General features: G+C 30.7%; 1 protein-coding gene across 2 annotated transcripts in view; it reads right to left on the bottom strand.

Moving 5' to 3' along the window:
- The window catches only part of tai (taiman), a 91,207-nt gene extending 87,583 nt beyond the window's left edge, over positions 1–3,624 (bottom strand). For both annotated transcript variants that reach the window (XM_068295701.1, XM_068295702.1), the window contains exon 1: positions 3,471–3,624. The gene's annotated coding sequence lies outside the window, so the exon portion shown is untranslated. The remainder of the gene's footprint in view (positions 1–3,470) is intronic.
- Between the last annotated feature and the right edge of the window lie 8,725 nt (positions 3,625–12,349).

Below are 12,349 nucleotides of genomic sequence, written 5' to 3'. Positions count from 1 at the left end.
TTTCCTTTGTCACAACAAAGTAAGGGATTTATTTCACAAGTTTATCCAAGTTAATCTATTCACCTGGAACCTTAAAACAACATTCCAGTTACTAAATATTTACTAGTAAATGAAAGTGAATCTTGTGGTGATTAAAATTTTATTTGCAGTCAAATTCCTTTCATTGAATGAAGAATAATGTGCAGCCTTATCTAAGAATGTCCTTAATACAGCACCTCTCTATTAATCCTTTACAACCCTTAACCCTTAACAACTCTAAGATCCTATTCATGAAACAATTTAAACAAGGAGTCATTTTTTATCTTATCTTATTTAAACAATTGACAACAGAAATGTAAATTTATTAAGAACAAAGTATGAATAACCTTCTCTAACTATCTCATATCTATAATCTACATTTTAAAAGACAAATAGAGCCAAAAATAAACTAGCTTCAGGCCTAAGTATAGTTGATTAGATTAATCTTTCTTAAAATACATTTTTACAAAGTCTGAGCTCTGAAAAAACTAAATTTGTTGAAAACATTTAAGAAAACATTTCAAAAAGCTAATCCAAGTTAAGTTAAGAAGTTGGATTAATAACTTGACTAAATTTAAATATTATTGAAAACAATTAAGCTGCTTTAGTTTTGGATGCAATTGCCTTGATGAGCTCCTTTTGGAAACATAACAAAAAATAGTTTTTTAAGTTATATTTAATCAATTGAAATTCACCTTTAACTAAATTCGTATACCATTTGTGTCTAAGAGCCATGAAAAAAAGTGAAATTTATTTTTATATATTCCGTGACGTGCATTTGGCAAAGCATTTCATTAACATCATCAGCAGCCAAAAAAAAAGTGAGAGAAAGAGAGAGCCAGGCAACAAATTCTCTCTTTTCATATACAATTTCTTCAAGTCTCACTATCTCTTTGGATTTGTTTGGCGATGTGTGTGTTTCTCTCGTTTTACGTTCAGTTTGGTGTTATCAGTTTTTGCCTTTTTTCAAAACAAAGTCCATTTTTATTGTTGGTCATTTTTCATGTGTCTACTGTACAGTAGAGACATTATTTAAAATGCTATTATCTAATCGTTGACTGGAGGTCTTCTCTCTTCCCTCTCTTTAAGTATTTTTGAGTGTGTGTGTGTGAGAGAGAGAGAGGAGAGAACTGCGATAAGCCTAAGCGCTGAGTATAAATTATATTAAATTATGAGCAGGCCGATTTAGCTAAGGGGCACCCAAATATGTATAAGTATATAAGAAATAAAACTATAAAGTAATTTGATTTTTTTCGTTAAGAACGTTAAAATAAAACAAAAAAAACAAAACTGGTTTAACCTGTCCAAAAAAAAGAGCCAAGACAACAGCAACAAATAAACTAATTAAATCGAAGCAAAATATAAGTCGCAAAAAAAAAAAAAAAAGATTCTCTTTTTGTAATCTAAGAGAAATCACTTGGATTCAAACTTGAAATAGAATATTATATATTTATACACCGATGAAGAAGAAAAATCTAAAAAATTCTAAAAATGTTTATCTTCCATCAAATCATCATCAAATGCAAAAAAAAAAAAGAAAATGAAAACGAAAAAAAATATAAAAATAAATTTGTTGTATTTAGAGATATCAAACAAACAAACAAAAATAAAAAAAAAAACAGACAGAGGCAAAGAGGCAAACAAACCATTTTGGACACGCTCGTGCGACAAAATGTATCTCTGAGAGCGTTGACGAAAGAGTTAGAACACATAAACACACATGCACATGTATCTGTATCTGTATCTGTATCCGTATTTGTATCTGTATTTGTTAGTTTGTGTGTGAGGTTTGTTTAGGCATGTTTGCCTATGTATTAGCTAACTAAAAACGAAGAAACAAACCAAACGAATTATAAAAAAAAAAAACTGAATTGAGCGACTCATGCTAGTTATGTAATCGACAGGGGTCTCAACTTTGTCTCTCTCTGTGTGTGTGTGTGTGTGAGCATTTCTAGAATAGAATTATATTTAGTTGCATTGGAGGGCTTTGAAATTACTTATCAATGGTCTTGCAAAAACGAAAAGAAAACCGGACAAAACCAAAGAAAACCCACACAATTGATAAAGATATAGATATGCACACACACACATACATGTACATATATTTATAAGCTGAGCCAATTTGTAATTGGCTAATGGAAATAATGATCAATGTCTAATTAGTTGGGTGACACATCGACAGAGACTTTCACAATGTTTGGTAAATAAAAATCGCAATAATCTTTTAATTAGATACGTCAGTTAACTTTAATGCAACATTAACAGATAGAGTGTAATAACTTAAGCTTTGTAACTTAAAATTTGTTTATAAACAATATTTGTTTAATAAAATTTTTTTGCTTTTAGAAATTTTTTGAATTTTTAAACTGCTTTTTGCATACTTTAGGGGCCAAAATTTCTTTCCCTTTCACAGACCTATGCAGCAATATAGATTAGTCCTTTGAATTAAGTCTTTTTATCCAGCAATTTAGATTAGTCCTTTGAATTAAGTCTTTTTTATATATCGAAATTAAAAAACACATAATTAAGAGTATAAAAATTATACAAATATTATGTTTAAGAGAAAAACAAACACAAAAAAAGAAAAGTAATTTGTATTTCAAATATCAATTTAAGAAAAGGATCCTTCAGCCAAACCCTCTGTGCTTCTTTGATGGCTTCTATTTAACAAAAACAAATCGAATTGCTCAAAAGAAACAAATAAGAAAACATTTTAACTTTAAAAAGAATGCAGGTTAACATATTTTACCAGGTAAATTCCAGTGAAAACTTATCAAAAAATATTTGTAACAACCATAAAACTTTACGAAATAAACAATAATTAACATAAATATCTGCATATAAAGCAATCCTTATGTTAAAATTATATTAAACTCCCATCTGAGCAAAAGAAGGGCATATAAAAAAACCGATGTGCAAATGTTTATAATAATGGGGGTCCTCTCTGTTGTCCATTTCTCTGAATCACTCATATCCCTGATCTATGTATGTATAAAACTCACTCGTGTACATTCAACCATAAATTTCCTGTGTAAAAATTTAATTTACAACCATTAAATGCCATAAAAATATATTTTTGAAAAAACACTCAATACACTCTGAATAGAGTCTTCGATAAAAGAACTTTACAACCTTTTAGATATAGGAATATTGTTAATTTTTACACTCTTATACAGAGATATGAATCGTTTATGTCTGTGTATGTTGCCAACAACAACACTTTATCAGTTTTGTGCATTACTCATCAATAAGGCGATCATTGAATCACAATTTCATACATTTGAAGCGAGAAATTCATTCACAAAAACTCTATATTCTAAAATTAAACTTTGGCAAACATTAAGGATTAAAGAATTCCTGACTTTTTGTAGTCTTTTCCTCTTTTGACCATCACATTTAGTAAGTAGTCTTGGGACAGGATAAGCCCTGCATATTTTGTTGTTTTCTTTTACCTTTGTATATCCGTTCAAGTGTCTCCTTGATATAAGAATATCGAAGTTATAATCCCAAGAGAGTTGTATATGGAAAATGCGTAGTTAATCCAACTTTAATTAGTGTAGTTAATTGCATATTTAATTATTAAATAACATTATTTTTCTTTAACTTGCACATTCATTTCAATAAACTTTTAAATAATTGTAAAATTTTTTTTTTATTTATTTATATATTATATTGATTTTTTTTTGTATACAACTTTGCAAAGTGAAACCGTTGTAGTGTGTATATATATTTTTAATTTATATATATGCTGTAGATATATTTTTTATATTTAAATTTTTTTTTTTCAATGATTTTTGTCAAGGCTAGAAAAGCTTTATTTTTTGTTTTGTTTATATATTCAGTTTATGTGAAATTTCTTTTTTTATTGAAATTTCGGATATATATAGTTGTTGTTTTTTTTAGTTTATTTTTTTGTTTTTTTTTTTTTTTGTTGTCAATTAAGACAAAACTGCTTAATGTAATTGGAGGGAAAAAAAGAGAAAAAAATCAAAAACTATTAAATTTTTTGAATAAATTTTAATTATATGAAGATGTAGGGCCGAAACGAATTGGAATCGAAACAAAATATAAATAAAGATACGCGGAATGCGAAACAAGCGAATCGAAACATACGAACATACGCGAGCCGACCGACAATTGGATTATGAAACGAAGCAAAACAGTGAAGAAGAGAGCGAGAGAGCAAAAAAAGAGCATGAGAGCACGCCGCGTAGGAGTTAAGCAAAGAGAGCGAAACAATGTGGCAAATGAAACACCATTTACAAAAATTCCATAAACCAAATAGAAAATTCCTTATCGCAAATGTTTCTACTTTGATTTTAGTTTTCACAAAATTATTATAATTAAAATTCAATTCAATTGCAGTTTGGGTTTTTTTTGTGTTTAGCACTTTTTGCTAAATTTGCGGAATCTGCGTTTTGATATTTATCGATGGAAACAAACGAAACTAGAACCTCTCACGCAAACACACAGTTAAACACGCACACACACACAAACACAGAGACACACGCGCACTTTGCTTTGCTTTTTGAATTATTTTTCTATTTTTCTTCTTCTTTTGGGCTACGCCAACTTTATTCAACTTTTTTGCGCACTTTGTGAAAGATTTGATAATAATTTAGCCACAAATTGTTGATTTAGTTATAAATTTGGCTTAGCCAAGAGCTGAGTGAGAGAGAGAGAGCGTGAACCAAAGAGAAGAGGTAGAGAGACACGCACGCAAGACACGTCGACAGAGTGGGGCGGCCAGCAAGAGACTTCTTTTTTTTTTTTTTTTTTATATGAGACTATCGAGCTCTTTGCGTACCCAAAAGGCAACCTCACCAAACGAAATACAAACTCGAACTCGAACTCGAACTCGAACTCGAAATACAAACTCCAGTCTCGCGCAGACACAACCGAACCGGATGACAATGATGCAAAAACTAAACTTTTTTTTTTTTATCGCGGTAGTTTTTGCCGTAAATTTCTGCCCTCTCGCCGTAAATTTCGCCCTCTCGCCGTAAATTCTTGCCCTCTCGCCGTAAATTTTTGCCCTCTCGCCGTAAATTTCTGCCCTCTCGCAAAGCAATCCAAAAGATACACCAGCTGTGTGAGATCTCTCTCGACTGCGGTTCTCTCTTCTTAGGGAGCGCGGGCGAGCACAAGTGACGGATTGTCGTGCTTGTATCTTTACTCTAGCATCTGTTGGTAGTCCAATTAGAGCGAGACGTCTAGATATTCCCCCCCAGTTACTAAACTGCCGGCATTTTTTGCGTAGCTCCACAATTAGCGTATCTCTCAGATACTCGCGGCGCTTAACGACAGCCAACAGCAGCCAACACAACAGACGACAGCGACGAAACGAATACGTCAAGAGAACGAAAGAAAACGAAAAAAAAAACAGAGTTTTGTTTTTGTGTTGTGCTTTTGCAGAAATTTAATGGCGGCACAACACAACAACAAAACCAACAAGAAAAAAACACACAGCACACAGAATAGAAATAGAATTAGAATGACCAAAAATCGTTTTTTTTTTTCATTAAAAGATTTTCAACGCTTCTTCGGAAACGACTCTAACGGTTAAATATAAGTTCCGGTTCGGTTTCCATAAGCTTATTAGAATCAATCAAATAGCCAAATATGTATGATCAAACCCTATAAACTATCCTTAAACCGCAGTTACAGTTACTAACCCTGCTAAGATGAAACGGATATCCAATTGGACTACATATGTACAAGTTGACCAACTTGCAATTCCAACTATATAGAAATTGTAACGACTTTCGTTTGGTTGTTTTTTTTTTATTAATTTTTTTGTGTTTGCCGGCTCAAGGTCGATAGAAAACAGCCAAAGGTTTAATCCCTTTTTGTTTTCTTTTTTCCCCTTAATATATTTCGATATGCTTTCCAGATCATCTTCAGGGACCATACCGATTGGAGTTTATGTAGAATTTCGCATGATATCCAAAAAAATCAATAGACCATTTCTAGTTTATAGATAAAGTTCTTTGCATAGATCAATTGTCATAGATAATCCATAATGAAGAAGACACACACAAAGAAACTACTTAAAACCCCGTGACCTGCAAGGAATATGAAATTTTGTGGGTGTCCGGAAATCTAGACCACCCCACTATATCTTGAAATTCATTTTCTGGCAGAATCAAACTTTATAAGTTTTAACTATTTTAACTTTCCAATATATATTAATATTTATTGGAGATCGTCTTCAATATGTTTGTAACTGTTTAATCTAGACTCTAGATTCTAGAGACTTAAAACTTATAATTTAAAAAAAAGGTTACACATTTTTATACTTTGGCCATAATGTAAACCTAATTTAAACAAACATTAAACTGGAAATTTACTGCATGAAGTTGGCAATGCTTCTTCTCTTTGTTTTCAACAAATTTACAGTTTTAAAAATAGTTTTTACAACCATACTAAACCTACATCTGCGGTAAATGTTTGGTTTAAATGCTAGAACTTTGTTGCAACTTGTCTTTTTTTTCTCTTTTTGTTTCAATTTATTCAATATGCAGTTTTTATTTCTATTTTTTTGTCTCTCTAGTTATTACAACCAATTAAATATTTTAAATAAGTTTAGAAAATTGGTCTCTAATTGCTGAACCGGTTTATTATTATGCATTCATGACTTCAACTCAAAAGAGAACTTTTATTTAAACAAAAACTACATTAATATGCGACTTTACAAACTTCTTACAAAGAGTATAAAATAATAAGAGCATCTAAGTGATCAGTCGTAGCGGATTAAGCATTGGTTCTAAGCTACTTTAAACCTTCTTAGTTTGCATTACTTGAAATATTGAGATATTCTAAACTTTATTAGGTGATCCATTACTATGCAATGCACTGGAAAAGTATTTTTGTCGTTCAAATTATTTGTTTCTTTTAAATTATCTATAAACAATGTTTTCTAAATCTTTTGACGGATTAGGTTGATTTTTAATTCTTACAGTAAACTTTTTTTTTGTAGTTCTATTTAAAATATTAAAGAAAAACTGAAGCATAGGATATTAATTAATGGGTCAACTTATTAAACGTTACTAAAACCATTAAGAGTATATACTATTTACAAGCCTTTTTAAATATTATTTTAAAATTCTGAGAATAAATACGTATCTACATGGAGAGTTAAGTACAAAGGATCAAAAATTTTATCAACAATAAAAGTATTTTCTACAGAATCTGGAACTGGCCAAGGAAAAGCACAAAAAATGACTCTGGTAAGATTTTTTTCGCTTCATTTCGTTGTAATTCTCAACTAGTTCTAGCGATAGTCTGGCTTAAAAAGTAAATGGAAACTGAACAACTTATTTAGTTTCTGCTTTTCCTAAGAGTCAATCTTCAAATGCATTAAAAATATTCTATAGTCTCTCTACTACTAAAAGTTCCGAATCCATTTTAATGGTTAAATCTTAAAACTGAAAAAATTGACTAAACTCTTAACATTCCCAAAATTAATTTTATATGAAAAATGTTCAATTCAAATTTAATTTTCAAAAAAAAAAAAAACGGAGGAAAACCTTTGAAAAAACGTAAGAAAAAAAGTTTCTCCCATCAAAACACAAACGAAAATGCAACAAAAACAAATTTGATGACGAAACACATGTTGTGTTTATAAAAAAAGAGAGAGAGGGCGAGAGAGTATATGTGAATGCGGGAGAGTGAGAGAAGCTAAACAGAGAGAGTGAGAAAAAGAGCGAAAGGAACTTCCCTCTCAATTGTAGTTTTGTAGCTGGGGGCAAAAATACTCTCTTGGGTCTCTCATCTCTTCGCCCTCCTCACTCATGACCAACAAAAAATTAAGCACAAAAATAAACAAAAAAAAAAAAAGAAAAAAAAAAAAAAAATGGAAAAGCTCTTGGAACGTTGTCGTCGTCGCCGTTGTCGCCTTCAATTTCAATAACAGCCAGTTGCTAGAGCTGTTCCTATACAAATACATATATGTATATATACATATGTACATACATATACTCACTTATATAGTAGCAGCTATTTGGCAGCTTTTTTATGGCATTACTTTTTGTCTAATGCATTTCATTTGATTCAACAAATATCAACTAGCATCGTATCGAACGGATCATAACATTAAAGTCCATCTGATAAGGTTTTTCCTATGGAAATCTAGTTAGAATATGCCACATTCCTCATACATAAATCAATGTAATGGCTGTCACTTTGAATAAAGTTTCCAATTCCCTACAAATTCACCTGCAAAGATACCAGCTCGTCTTGGGGGTCTTGGCAGGTGACAGGTGGGCTGGAAGAGCATTACCTTGTGCTCTCAAAATATGAAAAGATGATGTATGTATGTATATGTATATGTACATATGTATATGAAAAGACTCAAAACTAAATGGCTAAAATTCAAAATAAGATTCATTTTCAAAACTTCTTAAAGAAAAGAATAAAATAAATTTCGAAATGATCCATTTGTTTTCATTTAAGTGTAAAAAATAATGTAAAAACAATTCGGAAAATTCTGAATTTGCTTAGGACCAGAATTCCGCTTCGGCTTTGCTTTCATTCAAATTGGTTTAGAATAACATCAAAAATAGAATAAATTCAAAAAATGAAAATGACATATCGGAAAAATTGCTTCACAAGAAAATTCATACCTTTTGAATTTCAAAAACCCTTTTTAGAGCGATATAAAAATAAAAAGTCCACCAGATATCGCTTTCCGCATTATTTTTGGGATGTCCCTTACAAAGAAAGTCTTTAACTATAACTTTGACACTACTTTTACTCATTTCTACTGTATGCTGTATTACAGTCGATACATTAAGTTTAAATGTAAAATTTAGAATCAACACTTTCAGGAACTTACCCTTAAAAAGGAGTTAACTTGTTATTGTATCTGTAAAAGAAAGAAAAATAGGATTTTGATTATTAAAATTTAAAATGTTAGCTTTAAATAATTAATAAAAATCGTTCAAAACTATTTTTGCTATTAAACATTTATTATTTTGTCAATTCAAACAGCTAAATTCCAATTCAAACATTGTCTTGATCGTACAGATTTGAAGAAGATTAATTTTGGCTTTATAGAAGATATATGTATGTATATCTTTTATGCCAAGGCAGGACTTAAGTAAGAGATTTGCAATAACTAACAAAATTAGGAACAACACGAAGAATAGTAATATTTAAAACTTCGTTTATAATATTGGAATGTTTATTAACTAAGGTTCTTTTACATACTTATAATTACTCTACAAAAAGGAAGTAACTTTTGGTTCGCATTTGCCTAATAAAAGAGCTGATGACGTCACATATTAAAGTTTTTTTTAGTACTTTGATGCAGTTTCTAATTCTTAATTGATTTAAGCATGAGAAGTCACTCCTCTCAAAAAGCGCCGAAAGCCCACCAGCCAAATTTTTATAAAAGAATGAGCTAAAAACTGTTTTAATTTTGAAATTAAAAGTGATTCATTTATTTAGATTTGAATCACCCAAATCATGTATTCTCTACAGACATCTCATTTTCTTTCTTATCTTAAAAAGTTAATGCAATTTTGCATGTTTTGGAATAAGTTGCATTCCAAATTTGAAATCAGGGTTTCCATCTAAGATGGGTATCTAGTTCTGCACATATGTATGTATAGATATATGTATATCTATATATTTGTATGTATGTATGTGTTTACTTTTTGTAAGTTCATAGTATGTACATCTTCATTTTCAAACATTGCCGTTAACTCTCTGTCAACACTTAAGATTTTTGCTTAGATTTTCCAAGCCGTAATTATGCATGACAATTGTACATTTAGATGTTGTTGTTGTTGCTGCTGTTGTTGTTGTTCGTTGATAATTTTATGCACATAATTGCCACCACAGAAAACAACAACATCAACAACAACAAAAACTGTTGCCAAACTACCCAATGTGCCACTTTAATTGCTGACAGTTTGAAAACTTTATTTCTGTCATTTTCTTATTCGCTGCTTCTTTTCTTCTCTCTCTCTCTCTCTCTCTAGCGCACTCTTTCTCTCTCTCTCTCTCTGTCTATTCATTTTGTATTCTTTTTTATTTGTATTTTTCCCTCTGTAGTTTTAATGTTACAAACAATTAGAAGCCAAATGACAGAAAAACTGCAGAAACGAACGAAAAAGAGGCGAAAAAAACACAAAAAAAGTCGCCGGAGACGACAACAACAACAACTACAACACACAACTTTGATGACCAACCAGAAATATGTTTGTCTTTGCAAATTGTCAAATTTGAGCCAAGAATAAAGAAAGAAAAACACCGATTTTCCACTTGGCCCTGAAGTTTGCTAGAAGTTTTACCTGTATCCAAAAAAAGAGTGGATACAAAAACAGCCAAACACAAACTATTAATAGAAAATGAAGAAATAAAAATTAAAAATAAAAAAGGAAAAAAAAAAACCCGAAAGCCCATAAAGTAAATGTTAAACCAAAGCATAAAAACGCAAACACTAAAAACCAGTAGTTGGCAACGTGACGCCATAGATTTTGGCTTCAAACCCCCTCCCCGCCCCAGTCCAAACAACAGTCAACCAACAGGGCCAAGTGGTGTCTCTCTATCAAGCGCCAAAATCAAAGTCGGGAACCCTAACAAACATCACATCACACAGGCCAACAAAATTTGGAGAGAAAATTTTGTTTATACCCTGTACTCAAAAAGTAAAAAGGTATATCCAGTCAAGAGCCATGAACATTTGATACTTATATAATGACATTGTTTAATATCTGGGGTTTATTATTACTTTAAAGTAGTTAAACACAGATTAAACCAATCTATAGACAACGACAATGACGAATTCCTAGTTCTAATCTGATTCTAATACCTCATCCAAGCCTCTGCAGAATAATGTGTTTTTTTAAAGGCCATAAAATATGGTGAATTTCAAGCTCTGATACTGAAAAACGTGTTGAAAATGTCTAAATTGATTTCATCTAGATAGGAATCTATCGAGTTTAAAAGGCTTTCTCAAACAACGCTAACAACATACAACTGTGTTGTTCTTTATTTTGACCATAACACATGCCCCACCAGCAAAATTGAAGCTAGAAGAGAGTTCAATTACTGGGATCAACAACATTAAAAATTACCTTAAGTTTCTATACTCAACAAATCATTAAAAAATGGAGGCAAATAAGATTGACTAAACTGTAATAAGACTTAGTAATCGAATTCATCAACATGTTAATTGAATTGGCAAACCGGGTATGCTACTTTAAAAGAACCTACTAGTTAATGAATTCTTAACTTAAATATTCCTTTCATTTCCATATGAGGTATGCCCAGATCGGTCCTCTAACTCCATAACCGCAGCTTTTGTCTTGTTGCTAGGCTGTGTTTTTACCAACTTTAGGTTGTCTTTCTCGACAATTTCTTATGGACAGGCTTACTAAAAATGCTTGATTGTATTATGGAATTAGAAGTACTAAAAATAAACAAAATTATGAATTGAAGAAGATAGAGACATAAATTGTTGTACCTTGATTATAAATAAAGAAATTGAGCCTCCTTTCAAATTGACCAAAACTATATATATAGAGTTTATACTGAAAGTCCCAATTTTATCCATATGAAATGCAACTTTATCAATCTGTATCAATTTACATTCAGTTAGGACTTTTGCACCAAAACAAGTACATCCATCTAAAATTGAATTTGACATTTTGCAGAGATATTAGTTTAAAACTATTTTCATGTTGGAAAAATCAATGGTAGATAAACAAAAAAATCCAGATAATCTTTTAATTATCTAAAAATATAATTGTTATCAAATTGTTCATTTACTCATCAAATTTAATTGGGTACTTAAACCTTTTCAACTGAAGCTGCTAACATGGGGGAATCTAATTAGAAATCAGCAAAATTCCTATAATTTTAGATTAAATTAAGCTTTAGGTTATTGCAAATTTCATTCAAAAAGGGATTTCTTGGTATAACGTGAGACAATTTTTAACTGTAAAGGGAAAACTTCAAACTTAAAACGCGCTTATCTGGAAACCACGTTTTTGAACATACAGAACATTCTTATTCTAATTTTAAAACCTCTAAAATTCTTTGAAAAACAATTTCCCAACCAAGAATACACCCTTAAATGCACTTAACCAAGTTTTTGATTAGATTTTTGTTGGTTTTTGCATTGTTCATGTTTAACTCATTAACCAATTCTTGGCCAATGTAGTTCTTAATAGATAGATTAATAGATGTAGTTCTTAATAGATACAACTTTTCTTTAAAAAGAATGTCATCAATGATGTAGAAATTTTTTTCAAGTTAAATATTTTCAGTACTTAGTTTCTTTTAAGTATACGAAACTTTAACAAAAAGTATTCGAAATTTA

Source organism: Drosophila tropicalis, unplaced genomic scaffold (genome assembly GCF_018151085.1).
Source record: "Drosophila tropicalis isolate 14030-0801.00 unplaced genomic scaffold, ASM1815108v1 contig_845, whole genome shotgun sequence".
NCBI lineage: Eukaryota > Metazoa > Arthropoda > Insecta > Diptera > Drosophilidae > Drosophila > Drosophila tropicalis.
This window is presented reverse-complemented; position numbering and strand designations above follow the sequence as displayed.